The sequence below is a fragment of the Crocodylus porosus genome, unplaced genomic scaffold (genome assembly GCF_001723895.1).
Source record: "Crocodylus porosus isolate Cpor-Errol unplaced genomic scaffold, CroPor_comp1, whole genome shotgun sequence".
In the NCBI taxonomy this organism is placed as follows: Eukaryota; Metazoa; Chordata; order Crocodylia; family Crocodylidae; genus Crocodylus; species Crocodylus porosus.
In genome coordinates this window covers 24,865,236-24,884,462 of record NW_017728914.1, presented here as the reverse complement: position 1 = coordinate 24,884,462, position 19,227 = coordinate 24,865,236, and the positions used below count along the sequence as shown (strand labels likewise).

Below are 19,227 nucleotides of genomic sequence, written 5' to 3'. Positions count from 1 at the left end.
TGTTCGCTCCCGCTTACTGCTGACTTGGGTCACCCGCCGTAGCCTATGCAATTGTGTATGAAAATGGCACATCCAACACAGACGCGGGCTACTCAGAGAATTAAAACTTTCAAACCCTTTGTTTTGCACTTGATGATGGTGATTCCAGTTGACACCATTATTTCAAACTTCTGGGTTTTTTTGTTTCTCAGTTGCGTAGCAATAATCCTCCTCCTCACCCTTACCCGCCTCCGTAAATAGCATGATCATTGCTGCTCTCCCAGTCAGAAACTCATCTGAAGCTGCTATATATTTTTTCAAGGTTTCCACTCAGATCTATTTTCTCAGTTTAAAGTTTTAGCTGTCTAAAATTTTTTAAGCACTTTTGCTCACTTCTGCCCATTTCTGAGTGCAAGTTGAAATTGGTGTGGTTGGGATGGATGGGAGAAGTAGGAAAATTCCAGGTCTCCCATGTTGTCACTGATGTGACCCTGTCACACGTGACCCTGCCATCAGAACTGCCAAAAGTATGAGGGTTAGACATTTCCTGTCTCCTGACTGGAAGCTGAGAGTCTCGCTCTTAATTGTATGACTCCAGAAATCGCCTTAAGAAAAATCAAATTTTGCAGGATTAGTGGTATTTGTGGCAGTTGACACCCCTGAATGTTTTTCTTTAAAAACAACTGACTTTTCCATACATTTGTACTTGAAAAGCAATTGCTTGTGCCGATTTGAACTAGCTTCCACATTTGTTATAATGGGGAACCAGATTTTAAATTTATATTAAATGCAAAATGGGGTTTGAATTTGGTGTTTGGAGATGTTGCCCAGGATAGGGGTAGTGCAACTTTCTTCCCCTGCAGCGAGCGTGTATAAATTCTTATCCTTCATATCCCCTTCCCTTTATAGCCTGGAAGTTTTTTTGGAGAGGTTCAATTTGCATGGGGTGTTTTGCGAGATTCCCAGCCGTAGTTCTAGGAGCTGACCAACGAAGTGAATTTGTGAGCTAAGCCAGAATTTCAAGCCCTATTTCCGGCAGTGTGGAAAAGACTGGCATTTTCTCAGGTTGCTGTCCTGCCCTGCTTTCAAGTATTTCTAATTAGTCAGAGGGTGTATGGGAGAGAGGAGAAAAAGCGCCAAGTGATTCTTGGTTCCCTGGCTGTGAAGCTTTAGGGCTGTACATTCACAGCCACTCTCATGAAGCAGTTAGCTTCAGCTGGCATTTCCTTGTTGCTAAGTAAATGTAATTAATATTAATAGCGCTAGTGCGGTAACATATATAGGTCTTTTCTGCAGGAATTTTTATATGACCTTTTCTTGTTATCTTGATGCCTTTATGGCTGTTCCCTATAGCTCTGGGCCCTGTGGCCACGCTCGTGTGCTGTCTGTCAGGGAAGGAGGGGAAGTGGAAAACCACTTGATAGTAGAATGACCGGGTCTTTTGTTTCTGGTTTAAAAACTCCATGCTGTAAAACTTATCTAGGCTTCCATCATTTTTAGGGCCCTCAGGGCTTAGCTCCATCTGGAAAGAACCTCCCATTTGAAGCATGACTATGGTCTGTTGCCACTTTAGAGCCTAGAAATGTTCTCAAGGGCATAAGCACAAGGGAAAAGGAGGGTGGTAGGTTGAAGGGTTTGAGGAGTAAAGGGATAGAGTAGGAAAGAATTTAAGGCTAGGGACTAGGAAAGCCTTCTCAGGGTGAAGCGTTAGGCTGTGAGAGAACCTCCCAAGAGAAGTGGGAGAAACTGTTGACTGAGCCATCCAAAATTGGATTGGATGAAGCAGTGGAGAATGAGTTGTGTATAAATAGTGCTGTAGTGTCACCAGGATGGGCAGTATGACCTAATAGTAGGTCTCTTTCCCATCTCTAAATTGAGAGAGCTCTCTGAGGAGCAATACCTGCCCAGCTAGGAATGCTTGCTGTGTTTCTCTCTGGATCACACCTGTGCCATAAAGAGCATTCCTGTCCCGGCGTAAGAAGTGGGGCCTCCTTTTGAAGACCTTTCTGGCTTTGTGCATCATGATGCACCATGGAGGAAGGTCACAAAAGTCTGTTTATGGAGGATCATTTCATGGCCTTCTAGGCAACTCCATGTTGCTTTGTTAATTGCCTTGGAAAGAGCTTTTTGTTCAAAATGCTGCTTCATTCCCAGGACTTGCAATGAAAACATGTGTAAGAGAACCCACCCTCCAGGAAATGACTCCTGAGATCCCACAGGGGTGGGAAGGAGTGGAGGGGAATTTTAAAATACCAATAGGACAAGGCGATTGCAAATAGGTAAGGGTAATAAAGGCAGGCTCTCCTACAACAAGTGGGATGTGTTTGTGGCAAGGCCAGCAAATACTGGTAGTAACGTTGATCTAACAGGCCTTGGAAAGAGCCCTTGCTCTCCACAGATGTGCTGAGTGCTGTGCTGATGCAGTATGAGGGCTCGGCGAGCTTTGTTGCTGGAAGTTGTCAGCCAGCATCTCCAGTAGGACCTGGACAGAGGCCTAGAGTATGTTTTGTTAGCTCTGGGGGTTAGTGATTTACCCTGGTGTGTCTGTAGCCTTCTGGAAGATGCGTGGAAGAAGCTTTTTATAATGTTAAGCATGTGCCTGAATCGTACATGATTTTCAGGAAGAGGAAGGTGCAACTGAAACTGTCCTTTGAGGGAATGAGTATCTATTCATAGACAGACATCCTGCAAGACCTGAAGGCCAGATGAGTGGGGCAGGGCTGGTCTGTAGACTGGATCAAGCCCCACATGCCAGGATTGACCCCTGGGGCCAAGCACCGTCCCCTCCCTCTCCAGTGTGCCAGGATTTGTCCCCAGGGGCCCAGTGCTTCCCCTTCCTGCTGGGATTGGTTCCCAGGGGCCTGGTGTCACCACCTCCTGGCCTCTGAAACCAGGATTGGGCCCTGGGGCTCCCTCCTAGTCCCTGACATGCTGGGATTGGGCCATGGGGCCTGGCACCATCCCTACCTGGGCCTGCGTTCTGGGATTGGGTGTGCAATTTAGCGTGCGGGACGGAGGGCTCCCCCCACTGGTCGGGAACCTTGGCATTGGGGAGTGGTGCTAGCACTCCTGCTGCCAATTTTCCAGACCCATGGGGAGTCCTACGGGCCAGGCGCACAGGGGTGTGGGCAGGATCTGTTCTGTGGGCCAGGGACTGTGCACCCCTGTAAAAGAATATTGCAAGAGAACATGTAACTTTTTTAGGTCTCCGTCTGATTTTGTTCTCTCTGCTGGGAGGGAGAATGAGAAACCAACACAGTAGTGGCGAATTTCTAGAGTGGATGACTTCAGCCGTTCCATGATCATTTCCGAGGGGGGAAGCAAGTGAATAGGTTGGGGTGCTGGTTAAGGAGGGGGTCTCTTCTCTTGCGTGGTGTGAGGGTTGTGGTTCACTGCAGTTTATCCTGTGTGGTGCCGTGCTGCTTCCACTGTCCCCCCCGCCTTTGATGGAGAAGGTCTTGAGCAAATGCTCCGTGTGTGTGCGTGTGCGCACACACACACATTTGCCTCTTAGTTAATTGTGACAGGACCTGGGGGAAGGCAGTCCCTCTGTCCCATTACAGTTGATCCTGCCACCCTAGTCCCACTCGGAGACCTCCCAGTCCCAGTCACCTGCCATGCCTTGTTGGAAAAAGAGTTAATATAGGAGGTGTCTACCACTGGAAGATGGGATTTCCAGCTGGATCTCGCTGCCTGGTGGGGCTCTTGTTTCCTGGTCAGGCTTTCACCTCGCCAGCTTCCTCTTCTCTGTCTCTCAATTTGGTTGCCTCAGGCTCTGGGCTACTCCCAGGTTTTCCTCCCTCCAAGGGAAACTCAAGTCTTAGGTTTTGCCAGCACTTTACTCAGCACCTTGCATCACTGCAATGGGCCCTTGGGCTATCATGCCTGCACTTCCAACCTTCCACATAGGAAGTAGGTTGTGCTGAAACATCCTGTGTTGCAGCCTCCACATCTCCCCTTACAGCTGTTCCTGGTTCACCCGGTCTCCATCAAACAAAAGGAAAACCAGAATTCTCAACATAAATTGCTTCCTTGCTTCGGGGTGACGGACACTCTTCTGCTGCAAGGGACCACCCCACAGTCCCACTGTTTAACAAGCCAACAAGAAAAGGGAAAAGTCCAAGAAAAATTCCTCCCCTTCCAGGGCAACTTACAGGATCTAGCAAGGTCCTTTATCATCCAGGCAGGTGATCCGGTCCTCTCTGGTGTCAGGGCCCTACTGGCCTTTCCCCTTCTGCTGGGTCTCTCCAGGCCACTTTCCCTTCTGGGCCCTTGCTAGCCCAGAAGGTCCTGGGAGCCAGGCCCACTTTCGAGTCTTTCACCTTTGCTCCTCATAACGTGGATTTGAACCCCCCCCCCATGTTTTGTGTGTACTCATGCTCTGTTTTTGTATCCCTGTTCCATGAATATTTAAGGGACTGCATGTCCTGAGAGGAGTGGCTGTGGAAATGGTGAACCTTTAGCTTTGCATTCGTGGGAGATGAATTTCAAATCTGTAACACGTTGTTGGAGGTGCTGAGCTGTGACCCCAGCTGAGGAACAGGGCTCCTGTGTGACCCGGGTGCATAAGCCAGGTTTTTAGATAGTGACTACACCGTGGCGGACAAGCTACAGCTTATATCTTATTTGCAAGAATTATTTGAACATATTCAAGTAATTGGAAGCCATTTGCAAACTGAAGAGAGGGTGAGCTTATGTTTTTTTCCTTAGTGCTTCATAAACACTGAGGCTTGGTCTATGCTACAGAGTTTTGCTGGCACAGTCATGTCTGCTAGATGGTGTGAAAAGATCACGCTCCCAGCCAGCCTAGTTTTCTGGCAGGGTCACCCATCTGACTGCAGCTGTGCTGACAGGAGAGGGCAGAGCTGCTGTTGTATGGAGAGCTGGTGTAGCTAACCCAGCAGGAAAACCCCTTCTGCAGTACTGTACGATGATGTGGTTGGGGGGCTCTGCACCGCTGCTCTTCTGGCACATCTGTGGTGGTATCAGCCCTGTTTCTCTGACAGTCTCTGGGCCTTTCACTGTCCTTGGGATAGGATGGGTTTTGCTATCTTACCAATGGTAAGTGATGTGTTAGCACTCTGAGGTTCAGTGTCACAGAATTGGGAAGGGAACCCAGGGTCGTTTTCCCTTTTTGGCTCTAACCTCTAAACGTGCTTTGTTGAAGTTGCTGTCGGTAATGATACGACTGAAAAGCCAGAGGTTTGCTTTTAAGGCTGAATTTCCTTTCCTGTGTCCTGATACTGCTAGAGGAAGAGAGGTTATCTGATTGGCATGGGAAACGTTGTACCTGAATAACTTTAATGCCTGGTAGAAAGTGAACCCTTTAAGAAAAAAGTTTGTACTTTGTTTCTCCCAGTTTGCATCCTGTTCACAGCACTTTTTAAATTCTTTGTGCCGCTGTCTGACCCATGTGCTACAGCACGTGATCTTTGTATGTTTTAGCAGTGCCAGCAAATGGTGTACCCATTCTGTGAAATGAATTGTCTGCATGTGTGATTTCTTTCCCTCGTGAGCAGAGATAATAGCCTAAAGCCACTGCAAAAGGTCATTGGAATTGTCCCAAAGTATGTTTAGACAAAGGTTGCAATGACATGTGGGTATCAGTTTTGTGTCCACTTGGAGACGGTGCTCCTACGTGGTGAAAGCAAGAGGGACCATGGTTCCTACTCCTTTGTTTTATTTGTGTGTTTTTGTTTATGAAGTGCAGTCTTTTTGGTCCCTTTAGTTACCCTTCTGCTTTTGAGGTGCACATCCTAAATTGGAATAGAAAGAGGCTTAAGTTGTGGAGAGAGAGGGACTAGGGCAAAAGAAGATGAAAGGGAAACAGTGTAGAAAGGATTTTAAATAGAGACTTTGATACCTCTGCAAAGTGCTTCCTACCTAAGGCAGAATTAGGGGACATACACTGGAAGGTAAATGCCATTTTATAAGAGCATCTTTTGGTGTTCTACGATTTTAAATGTGCTTCGATGTAGCTCTGATACCCATCTCTTGACCTCTTTTTGTTATCATTTGGAAAAGGGGAACATCTTTAGTACTTGGCTGTTGGCTCTGTCTGTCTCTCTGTTTCTATAAAGTAACAGTTTTGAAGTGTGTGTGATTTAATTGTATTGTGTCTATGATTAACACCTGAACAATCTGGTCCTATCCAGACTGCAGTTTCTGGGTGCTACTGCCATACAAAGAATTAATAAAATTCCCTACTGAAGTGAACATAAGTAATTGCCCTGTAACCCCTTTCTTGCTTTGGGGTGTTATGTGTAATGGGTTTTTTGAGTCATCCAATGTATACTTATAAACTAAGTGAAAGCACAAAATTATGGAAGGAGCTGGCTCCTGCAGTGAGGTCTTGAATTGTGCTCTTCTGTAATCTGAGGTAAGCTTTCTGAAAAATGTGATGCTGCTTGAGGCATCTAAAGGCAGTCGCTGAACATCAGCCAACTTGTGATTTACAGATAAAATCCTTTCCTCAGAACTGGCATCCTTTTTCCCTTTATATTTTAAAACAACTTGGAGTGGAGAGAAGTTGCTGCTGTAGTAATATATCCATTGACTGTTGATCATCTTGATCCTTAACTTTTTCTCTCCGTGTGTTCTAGCTTTACCTTGATTTAAAGGTCTTTCTCTAGTCTAGCTATCACTTCTATTCCCCTTTCCCCTTCCCCTTATTTTGGGGTGTAGGACAATGTATGAATAAATAGGCTTTACACATCTTCATTAGATGGCATGTCAGTTCAACCCCTCAGTTCATCCCCACTGGGGATGCTTTAGGGTAAAAACTCTCCATACAACAACCTGTCTGTACAGTGGTTACTTATCCCATGCCGGTGTGGCGCTAAGTTAGTTCCTGATTTTTACGCTGTCTTTTAGTGGAATCGGGGATTTATGTCTATTTTAAATCTGGGTGAAACTATATCACATGTCCATGAGCATTTCTCTGGCCGGGCACTTTGAATATAAATACACTCTGCCAATATGGTTCCAACAGCACACAGACTGAAAGCTCTGCATGGAAGACTGGAAGAATTTCTCTGCCTAGAGAAGTTTTTAAGATTAGGATTAAGCAAAAGGAGGTGGGAGAAATGAAGTAAAAATTGGTGCACAGAGGTGAGAAAATAGGCTGCTAGGAGGCTAAGGCAGGTCTAGTACTTTGTTAAAGGTTCATTGCTTTGTTGTAGGTAGAATCTATTTTATAAGAAGTGAATTTAGAGAGGGAACAGAAAGGAAACTATGAGGCATGGAGAGCAGCACCAAGGGAGGTAAAAAGATGCAGAAGGGGATATGCTGGCTAGCAGGTTGAGCTGAGTGGAGGCTGGTGTGAGGGTAGTCAGTGAAAAGTCTAAAGGAGCCAGTGCTGATGGCTCAAGCCCCCCTTCTGTTACAGGGTCTGGCTGAGCCATGAACACCCTGCAATAATGCAGAAAAGATCTGTTGTCTTCCCCTAGTAATGAATGATTGTGAGGTTCTTGCCAGTAAAGAGGACATTGCTCCCCAACACTAAAGAAGCAACAAGCCAGACAAGCCACAAAAAAACCCCCTTCATGTGTAGGAATGTGCTTTCTAGGATATATTAGAGACTGTAATAGTTGAAAGTGATTTGGCTAACAAGCCAGCCCAGGGGAATTCACAGCTGAAGAGGGCCTCTTTTGGACTCTGGTCAGAGCCACGGTGCAAGTGCCAGAATGCGATGTCTCTTCCCATCCCACTGTTTCTCATCCAGATCAACTCTGGCAATGTCGTTTGATTTCTAGAGTTCTCAAGTGGGGGTGACTGGACTGGCACTGGCCCAGGCACCTGTCAGCATCTGCTGAAGGCACTTGCTTATTTTAAAGGAGCAGAGCAACTCTGGCTGGCTGCAAAAATAGGAGTAGGCCTTTTTGTAGATACTGGTGAGTGTTGGCTGCACAAACGCAGGGTCAAAGAGGACTTATTTTCTGAACTTCAAAACAAACAGCCTTTCCATGTCCTAGATGGAATAACCAGCCTTCGGAGCATCAGCCCTTCGTAAATCACGTTGCTGTAGGTTGTGGGTGGCAGACCATGGGAGGTGGGCATCCCCTGGTGCATGTGGGTATTTACTGTGGTCGTATTTTGTGAGCTGCAAGTTGATCTTGGTTTGTGCTTGAAAGAGAGAGCTTGCTTTAAGGCACTGACTAGCAGTCCCTATAGCTAGAATCACCTTTATATAGAAACTGTTTTTCTCTGTTGTGAATCAGTCTTTTGTTTGTACATAACTCTAGCTAGGCACAAATTCCCATCTAATCCTCTCCCCCTGCTCTAGTGGCAGTAAAGAATGATGACTAGACCAGTGAAGTATAAGGGCAGAGGCTTGTGTGGAAAGAGAAGTTTTATAGCATGATCCTCTTAAGACTCACAGTCTGATGCCAGCTTGCCCAGGTGTTCCTGACAGTATAATCCTTTTAATTGGTTTGGTTACTTTAATGTCAGCTCCCCTCATCTAGCTTGTCTCCTGGCTTTCCCTATTCTCATTTTCTTTGACAGCCTTTTTATTTGTAACCCCTCTCCCCCCAAGGTTGAAGAACTCTGAAAGGAAAGTGCTACTGTAGTTGTTCCCATAAATTTTCAGCCTGTAACCTTATATTGTAATAATGAGCCAGTACATCATTTTTAAAAGGGCATTTTATTTGGATTATTGGTTGCTATAGTTACGCAGTTAGACCTCCAGAGTGTAGTACTTGAGCCTGCTTTCTGTCAAGTTAACTTTCCTGGAGTAGTCGTCATAGCTTTGCCAGCACCACAGAAGCTCCAGTGCAAAAAAGGGGATCAGTTTGGATGCATCTTAGATGAAGGCCGTGCAGTCTGGAAATGATGCTGTGCACCTCTCTCACAACTCACTTAATAAAACGACGTAGAGAAGGACATGACTTCTGACCCTTACTTCAGCTGCTAGAATACGGAGACGTGCTGAAATATTAGAGAGAATTAAAGGTGATCGAGGTCAAGAGCGTGACATGATCTTAAAGAGGGTTAGATTTAAAAAAAAAAAAAAAAAAAAGTAACATCTGTAGTTAGGTTAGCTAGGACAATAATTTATAAGGTAGAAGACAACTATTAACTGCTTACATGAGTTAGGAAGGCACTTTCCTTCTGGGCTTCTCAACTCCGTGATTGTTGAGTGTGTTATTTCTTGTCCCTGCCCCTGCAACATCTGATACCTGGAGCTGGCAGAGATGTTGGTCCAGGGCAGGGGCTGGGAATGTATAACCAGTGGGCCAGATCCAGCCTGCCAAGCAATTCCATCCAGACTGTCAAGCTGGGACATTGGTGGCAGAGCAAGTGGCATCTGGGTTGGCAGCAAGGGGCCTTGTGGCGGGCATGTTGCAAGCAGTATTCAACTTGTGGTCTAGGGGAGTCCTTGCTTTTGTCTGATGTGGTAATTTTTATATTGAAGGTTATATAAAGTCTCTCCTGTACTTAGTGAGGTTTTTACTTTTCCTGCTGTATACTCTTCTTCGGCTTCTCAGGGCCTCTGATGCTAATGTTGTTAGAAGTAGATGTGGAGATAGGACGTCAGGCTAGATAACATCTGTCTTCCCCCAATCCCACCCCCATCATGTTTTCACCTATTCTGTGTTTTTGGAAATGCTTCAGCCCTTCACTTCAGATCTTATCTACAGGCCTTTTCAATATACACGTGATGAAAATTGGGCTTGCCTTTGGCCTCACTAGAATTGTCTGCTCATCTGCACCTAAAATAATCAAAGATAAACTCTCTGCCCTTCTCCATTTCCGTTGTCATAACAACGTGCGAGCACACACAGAAGGAGCAGAAGTGCAGGTGGGAGAGGGAGCCCTGACGATCATCCTGCATTTCGTTTCTTTTTCATAGTTCTAATAGTGAAAGGAAATGAATAGGATTCGGATGTAGAACATGCTGACTGTTAGCTGCATTCTTGATTTAAATCTTTTTTCTATTGTATTGTTGGCCATGGTTTTACAATTCTGGACCATAAATGTTATGTGCTATGCAAGACCTACCAGCACAGTTGCATTCCACCTTATTTCCACAAACATTGTTATTTCTGCTGGTGATACAACACTGTTTTGAAGGGTGGACCATATAGAGAATTTGCATTCTCTGCTATTGGCACATTATTTCTGAGCACACCTAACCTGACTGGACTAGTCTTTCCTCTGTTTTTATTAATATCTTTCTAATTGAATCTGAATGAAAAGAAATGTACAGTTTTCTCCCCTGGTGTCATCTCAGCACTGCAGATCTTTCTGAGCTGTTGTCACGTACACTCCTTCCAGGCCTTCTGTCCCATGTAGGTGAGCACCACCTCGTGGTGGCTGACAACTCTGGTCATGATGCAGTTCCTGGTGTTAAGGGTTTTTTTTCTGTTCTAATGTAATATTTTCTTCAAGTTCAGGCGTTAGTTAATATAAGAAGTCTAGCTAGGTTCAGTAAGACTTGAAAACTTTGTGAGTGATCTGTATTTGACTCCAAAACTACGTGGAACTGTCATTGTTAAGCATGGTTTTAACCATCATAGAAAGTGTCCCTGCACTTTTGGGTTGATTCAGCCCAAAACTTGAAGGGAAATTTTGTGTGGGTGTGTGTGAGAGAGAGATTCTGCAAATTGAAAACAAAGATTCAGGCAAGAATCCACAGCCTCTAGCTGTCAGGTTTTGTACAGTTTTAGCTAACAGTTACCAAGACATGGTGAAGATTAAGCTGAGTCACAGCTGAGTCAGCTTCAGTTAACGCATACGTGATATTCTGCAGCTTGGATATTTCCTTCCATGACTTAAGCCAGCAGCAGGCTCTGCGGGCCTGGTGAGGGGTGCAGGCCCAGTTCTCAGGCCAGATACTGCTTTGGGACCTGACACTGACCCTTCCCACCCCCCTGTGTTCCAGGATTGGGTCTCCCTCTCTTGGCCCTGCACACTGGGATCAGGCCTTGGGGCCCAGTGTTGCTCCCACCCAACTTTGCGCACTGGGATTGGGTGGCTGATCCAGCGCTCAGGGCCTGGGGTTTCCCATGGGTCCAGAAATTTGGCAGCAGGGGCTTAATGCCGTTGCTCCCACCTGGAGGGCACCCTCAGGGCTGGATGGCCTACTGCGGTGGAATGGATCTGACCCGCAGGCTGGGGGCTGAACTCCCATGCTGTAAACAATCAAACTCGGCTGTGGGTCCCAAACTGTTTTGAGGTTTGCCACCATGTCCTTGCCTGATATCTTTAGTTGGGAGTCTGTGGGTGCATCCAGACGAGTGTGCACTTGTGGGTTGGGGTGCTGCAGAGCTGTCTGTGGTGCTGCACATTCAGGTGTTCACTGTACTGCTAATTTGCAGCATGGCAGGTTTTTCTGACACTGGGAGATCCCGGTGTCAAAATACCCATGCCAGAAAAAAGTGGTGCAGCGCATATGGCAGCAGCCTGCACTGCCTGAAACCATGCTCTGGCTGCTGGTCAGGCTCTGTGTACCTGGATCGCTGCTGCTGGAGTCTTGGGAGACCCCCAGAACCCCAGGTGCTGGCCCCAGCCTCCCTTACCCCATCTGGGGCAACTTGCCATGCAACAGTGGGGTGTTGCCGCTGGTAGTTATCCCTGAGGAATGGACATTCCCGCTTCTCTGGACGTGCCCATATGTCCAACAAGTCAGGAGGCCTTCTTTTTTGGGACTTCCATGCTTTGAGTTTATAGGTTGCAGAATTTTTTTTGTTTTGTTTCACTTAATTCATATTTGATTTCAGAATATCGTCCTTTCAGCCGCCTGTTCCTACTCCTTCTTTGTCACAGGGTCAATGTCAGGTCAGCAATGGGTATTGTTACTCAGGGCACCTTAAACAATCAAAGTGAAAGTGTTTTAAAATATTACCATACTTACTCAAATGCAAGGCAACCCTGAATACAAGTTGACTCCCCCCCAATAATTAGGTTCTGTATATGGAATTTTAAAAATTTATTATAATTTTTCCAGGTACAGTATCTAATTATTATAGAATCATAGATGATTAGGGTTGGAAGGGACCTCAGGAGGTTATCTAGTCCATCCCCCTGCTAAAAGCATGACCATCCCCAACTAGGTCATCCCAGTCAAAGCTTTGTTTAGCCAGGTCTTAAAAACCTCCAAGGATGGAGCTTCCACCACCTCTCTGGGTAACCTGTTCCAGTGTTTTACTACCCTCCTGGTGAGAAAATTCTTCCTAATATCTAACGTAAACTTCTCTTGCTGTAACTTGAGACCATTGTTCCTTGTTCTGTCATGTGCTACCACTGAGAACATTTTTAGCTTAATCTTCTTTTAAACCCCACTTCAGGTAGTTGAAAGTTGCTATTAAATCTCCTCTGTCTCCTCTTCTCTAGACTGAATAAGCCCAGTTCCCTCAGTCTTTCCTCAGAAGTCATGTTCCTCAGTCCCTGAACTATTTTTGTTGCCCTCTGCTGGACCCTTTCCAACTTGTTCACATCCTTTCTGCAGTGGAGGGTCCAAGAACTAAACACAGTACTCCAGATGTGGCCTCACCAATGCTGAATAGAGGGGAATAATCACTTCTCTTGACCTCCTACTGATACAGCCCAGTACGCCGTTAGCCTTCTTGGCAACAAGGGCACACTGCTGGCTCATTCAGCTTATTGTCACTGTAACCCCCTGGTCCTTTTCTGCAGAGCTGCTGCCCAGCTAGTTGGCCCCCAGCCTGTACTGGTGCATGGGATTGTTCTGTCCTAAGTGCAGGACTTTGCACTTGTCCTTGTTGAACCTCATGAGATTTCTTTTGGCCCAATCCTCCAATTTGTCTAGGTCATGCTGAATCCTAGCTCTACCCTCCAGCATATCTACTACTCCTCCCAGCTTGGTGTCATCTGCAGACTTGCTGAGAGTGTACTCTGTGCCTTCTTCCAGGTTGCTGGTGAAAACAAAAAGCAAAACAGGCCCCAGGACCAACTCCTGGGGCACTCCACTTGAAACCGGCCGCTAATTAGACATCAAGCCATTAGTTACTATCCTCTGAGCCCAATGCTCCAGCCAGTTTTCTATCTACCTTACAGTCCATTCATCCAGCCTGTACTTTCTCCTTAGCTTGCCTGCAAGAATGTTCTGGGAAACTGTATCAAAAGCTTTTCTAAAATAAAGGTATACCACATTTACTGGTCTCCCTCCATCCACAGAGCCAGTCATCTCATCCTAGAAGGCAGTCAGGTTGGTCAGGTATGACTTGTCCTTGGTGAATCCATGCTGGCTTTTCCTAAACACCTTCTCCTCCAAGTGCTTAGAAATGGATTCCTTGAAGATCTGCTCCATGATTTTTCTAGGGACTGAGGTGAGGCTGACAGGTCTGTAGTTGCCTGGATTCTCCCTTTTCCCTTTCTTAAAGATGGGCACTACGTTTGCCCTTTTTCAGTCATCTGGGGCCTCTCCTGACTGCCATGAGTTTTCAAAGATGATGGCTAATGGCTCTGCAGTCGCATCAGCCAAAACTCTCAGCACTCTTGCATTTATCCCGTGTGGCCCCATGGAGTTGTATATGTCCATCTTTTCTAAATGGTCCCTAACCTGTTATTTTACCACTGGCTGCTCACCACCTCCTCCCCAGATTCTGCTGCCAGGTGCAGTAAACTGGGAGTTGACCTTGTCTGTGAAGTTTGAGGCCGAGAAGGCATTGAGCACATCATCCCTTTCTGCATCCTCTGTCACAAAGTTGCTTCCCCCATTCAGTAAGGGACCCACACTTTCCCTGATCCTCTTCTTGCTACCAATATACTTGTAACGTGAAGGGTTTACCCCTTGCTAGCTGCAACACTGCAGGTTTTTCTTGAATTTGTCCCCCTCCCCCTGCTATATCAGGAAAAATAAATGTGGGGGGTCAGGTAGCCCCCTTCCTCTTTGTCCCCACCCCACAGCTTCTTCCTATCCCTGCCTTATTGTCAGACCCTGCTGTCTCTGAGCGCATGGAAGTGAGGGGCAAATTTGGGAGCACTGACCTTGAAATAAACATAATTTGCTATATAGGCAAATTACCATAGACTTAGTTCATCCAGAATCAATGTATTTTATCTTTTTTGGATCTGCTGAAAGTTTTAGCATAGATGCTCCACAAGTATACTTTTAAGCAGCACTTTTTTGTACCTACTTGCATGTAATGTGAACGGTGCATGATATTAGTCCAAAGCCAGAAGGCTTCTGATTTACCATGTAGTTCATTGGGCTGGGCCCCTGCAGACTCGAGAGCATTTCAAGTTTATGATGACCCCACAGTTGAGCACTGCTGTGTGTGTGTGAGTGTGAGTGTGTGTGTGTGTGTGTGTGTGTGTGTGCACACACTCCAGATTACTCCCTCGGGCCTTCCCCCGAAAGAGCCATGTGCTAATTTAGCCCCCACTCATGACTGGAATTTGGTGTTCTTACTGTGAGTCCTAGAATCCTGCAAAAAAATTATATGCAGATGAAGCACAGGGCTAATGTGGTTCAGCTTCACCTCATGGAGGGTGGGGCACATTAATCATATGCTCCAGGCTTACGGAGGGGGCGATGGAAGGATTCTGGGTGAACTGCTTGGGGCCGTGTTTGGTAATATTTGTTAGGCATTTAAGGCTGGTGAAGAAACAGGACTCAATGGAAATGGGAAAGAAAGGTGCAGCTCAGCTGTGGGAGTGAAGAGAAAGTTGAAGTGTATTCAGTGTTGTGGCCCACCATGACTTGAAAAAGAGTTAGTGCTGAGAGAGACTGCATGCAATGGGTACTACCATATATCTTATTCAGATAGTGTGCGCTAACCTGTCCTTGTGGTAGGTTCCTGTTAGTATATTTATTTGCCCCATATGTGCTGTGTTTTATAGCCATGCTCAGTGTTGGCTGCAGTTTATCAGTTTCAGAATGGGCTTCCATTCCTGAGCACATGCAGTTTATAGCAGTTTAATGATAGGCAGTATATTTAATGAGGTTTCTTTGTATTCAAATGTAAGGTGACGGGTTCCCCCCATGCTAATTGGGGGTGGTGGTGGAAATCTGTGTTATATTCAAGTAAATATGATAAATTTTATTTTTTTGTTTACTGTCTCTTCTGATTGCATCTGACATTACTTTCAGTTTGGCCAGTGGCCAGAAATGGGGAATTTCACTTTCTGGCTCTCTTGAGCCATCGCACCTCTGCAGTGTTTGGATCACAAACAGCGTGGAGGAATATTTAGGTAGAGCAAGCTGTGTCTCACTGGAATGTTAAAATGTTGGTGATGAAAATACTTCACTTGATCGTGGGTTTTGTAAAAATTGTTTTCAGGAAGCCTGTACTTTGGGAGTGTAAATGCACTAGAGCATTGCTTTAAGTATCTCACAAAGTGGAATGAGAAGCTCATTTCTCTCTATTTGCACAAATTGTTTTTATGGTATTTTTCCTGATAAGTCTGGTGTGCAAAGCAGTGCCTTTCCTTCTCTCACCTGGTCTCCTAGGTCCACTTGGTACATTTCAGGTTGTCCCTAATTTTAGCTGTCTCCTTTCACTTCTTGTGACTTGATTGTGTGGTTCAGCAAGTAGCTGTGAGCAGTTTTCATTTTATCTTTGTGCTGGAAATTATCTCCCTTCTCTCCCCACCACCCGTGTCTATTTATAATGCATCGTGAGACACTGTTGAAGTGTAGCGAAAGGTAGGTGCTAGTTCCCAGGGCAATTTTGCTTTGATTTGAGGCTTGGCTTATACTCCAAAGAATGTGTTAAATGACAAGTGGAGCATACCAGCAGCCAGACTTCAAGCCCAGTCTCATTAGCATGGTCGACTCATCTGCACCTAAAATACACAATAGCTGATTGTCTCCTAAATAATAGGGTTTGGTTACCAGAGGTAAGTGTATTCAGCTGCTACATAACATATGAATATATTGACTATAGTAATGAAGCCCAAGATAAACAGAGGACAATCCTGATCTTAGTCAGAGGAACGTGGAGGTGTAATCCTGACCAACCCCTGACTGGAAGATTTGGACAAGGCCTCTATTAATTTCTTGGGCATCATTTCCCTGACTGTAAAATGGGAATATTTATTTCCTGCTGTACTGAGGCCTGAAAGTACTCATAAAGTACTTAAATGGTCAGATGAAGACTGTAGAAGTATTGGTTTTATGGTAGCTATCTAATTTCCATCAGAAGCTTCTGCAGTGTCTGGGCATCTTCTCAGTAAGTAGCAGTGCTCCTTGTGACTAATATTAATAAATTGAATTGACTTCAGAAACCGAACCTGATGCTGCCTTCAGTGGGTGTAAGGGTTGTGGTGGGAGATGGAGCTATGGGGTTGTCCAGGTTAACTCTTTTGAGCAAGATGGCCTGGGTTTTGTTTTGAGGCAGTTGTTCTCTGTCCAAGTGCTGTGGCATTTTTATGATGGCATTAGATGCAGCCATGGAGAGCAAGAAAACACATTGGCATATTGTTGGCTTTGCAGCCTTTTTCTTGATCGCACATGGCTCCATAGAGATTAAATGAGTTGGTACCCTTGGGCAAAGGCTTCTGGAGAAGAGGTGTGGTTGCCTGTCACCAGTCCAGATCTTTTACTGATGCAGCAATGTTGGGAATACAACCCCAGGGTCCAAACTCCTAGTCTCTCTTGTTTTTTTTTTTTCCGTTTTTTTGTGAAACATTTAATATTTTGGGTAGCCGTAGCAACGGACGCTGCCAAAATGTAAATATTATTGACCCTGGGTTACTCTCTGTCATGTTTTACACTGCCGGTTTGAAATGGGCTGTGTGAGCTTGGCTTGCTCCCAGCCCTTTCACCAGCCTCTTTCCACTCCTCCTCTCCGTGGTGGAATGTGGCATTTGGATCCTGCCCAGAGAGCTGCAGGAGTGAATGATGTAGTAGTAAACCTGTTTTGACTGGGGATCTACAGCACGTTATGTAGTCAGGATATTATTAGGCCTGTGGTGCGTTTAAAGAGAAAAGTGCGGCAATATGTTGTACAAACAAAACCGGCAACCCTGAGGTCAGCACAGGACTTGGAAACAGGAAGAGGATCCTTGAGTAATGAATGGCAGTTTCCTTATTATTAACAAAAGTTATAAGGTTGGCATAGAGTGACTAGGTTAAACTCTGAGCTGGGGGTTAGGGGCAAGAAATAAATGTTTAGCTTGCTTTCTTCCGTTGGACCCTCAAAGTGCAAACACAAGCTTTTGCTTAGGCAGTGAAAAATGTTTTGGGCCCCCACAGAAAAGCAGCAAACTTATCTTCAAAGTAGCCACAAGTCACCATTTAGACTGTAGAGACTTTCATTAATATTTTGGGACAAGCTTCCTTCTCCCAGCACCCATTTCCCTATGGTGGCCTTAGTGTGAGCAGCAGGTTAGATGACCCAGGCAGCATTTTGTAGGTTGATGGCAGAGCATTCATTGGAGAACCCTCATTCAGCTCCACTACCTGGCTGCTTACCCGAGTCCCAAAGAAGCACATAAGGCCATACAGCAATTTGAGTGTGACACTGCAACTTCTCCTTGTGCCTCTTGACTTGAGTGCCTGTCTGCCCTTCCGGTGGCCTCGCATTTTGCAATGGCCCAGCTCTTTGAGTAAAAGAACAAGCTGTTCCAGCTCTCACCTTCACTAAATAACTCTGATTTTTTTTATTTAAAAAAAAAAAAACGGAACAAAAGCCTTCAACAAAACAAGTGTTGGAAGCTGCCTTGGAAGACACAAAATGAGCTACTGTATCTACCGGTAGCCCTCTGCCATGCCTTGGTCTCCTACAGAGACCCTGGATTGCTAAGCAGCTGGCTGGATGCCTCCTTTGGCAACATCCCACATAAATTAGGGAGATCAGGGGGAGAGTCACAAAGCTTTATTCTTCTATCATAGCAACTGAAGTGAAGGAGCTGAGAGGAGGAGCTGTAGCAGCATGGGACAAGATAAGGTACAGGTAAATAGTGGGGGGGTGCCCGTACTGGAGGGGAGAGGGGAGACTGGGGTTGGTACCTAGGTGGTTGGTACTTTGTGGTTTTTTCCCCATGATCAATCCAGCAGTAACTTGCCTTCAGACAAGTAGGCATGGGTTTCACAGGGGAATTCTTGACCTTTAGGAGGTGTTGTGAAGAAGTGTATGCCCAAATGTGCAGATCGTTTTGGTTTGGTTGCGTGTGGCATGGGATAGTGTGAAAAGCAAGGCAGCTGCATAAAGATGGGGAGTAAGGATGGGGTCTTGAGTAACAGACGGAGAAGTGTTTATGAAAAGAATGTCATAAGCCGGGAGTATCTTTTTAAAATGTGTAAATGTTTCATTCCCACGTCCCTTAGGGCAACTGTGCTGCCTGCCCGCGGGTACTTGTCCTGATTGTTAGAACAGCCTCTACAAGTCCCTTTGCACTTTGTCCCTCTCCCAAAGTCAGAGCCCAGATGCCTTTTTTTCTGAAGGCTTTGTAGCTCACAAATTTTCCTTTCCCAAAAAGCAACTGAAACAGGGAAGTTCTGTTGCCTTATGAAGGTAAAAAGCTGTTCACAAAGCAGTGATTGTCCTTCCTCCCATTCATGTTGTATCTGGCAGGTCCCACTGATTTGCTGACCTTTCTTTCTGCTGCTGGAAGCCTTCCCAAACCTGGATTGTGTTCACTTTCCTAGGATGTTCGTCTTGCTCTTGTGTGTGTTTAGTGTTCTCTTTCCTCCGAAGGAGGCCTGTTCCTGTAAGCGCCACGGGGTGTCATTTCACTGGCACATTGGAATATTTACAGAATCAGTTTCTAGGAACCTGAGCAATTTGCCTTCCCCTGGTGATGCCAAGAACAGGACAGGTCAAGTCAGATAAAATGAAGACTGAACTCTACATTTTGCATCCACCGAAGAAAATCCTCTGTTAAGTCTAAAGCAAGCTCAGCTCATTTATTCCTCAGGAAAGGAGTGTCTTGGATTAATTGTCTCTGTCACTCTCTCAAAACTCCCAGGGGGAAGAGTCTTTTTGCTGCGGAAAAAGGAACTTTGCTAAAGTCTGAGGGGTTGGGGAAAGTCACTGGGGAAGGGAGTGAGCAAGACCAGGAATTTAGTTGGTGATTGCACTTAGAAGCCAATGTTTGACTTGGGTGCCCATTCTAAGCCACTTGACTGTGTGGCCCTAAGGCACTGAGGGCATTATGAAAATCCTGCTCTGTATCCACCACGCTATTTCAAGTGGTAAATTGATGGGGTTTAGATCTGTGAAGTAATAAATATGTGCATTTAAATTCTGAGATGGCCCCTTTCCTGCAAAAAGATCACAAAGGTAGTGTATGCTTGGAATAGAAAGCTTGCTAAACAGGTTAACACCCCCCCCCCCC

General features: G+C 45.6%; 1 protein-coding gene across 2 annotated transcripts in view; it reads left to right on the top strand.

Moving 5' to 3' along the window:
• ARHGAP26 (Rho GTPase activating protein 26) overlaps positions 1-19,227 on the top strand; it is a 313,273-nt gene that overhangs the window by 62,432 nt on the left and 231,614 nt on the right. The gene's annotated exons all lie outside the window — the stretch shown is intronic.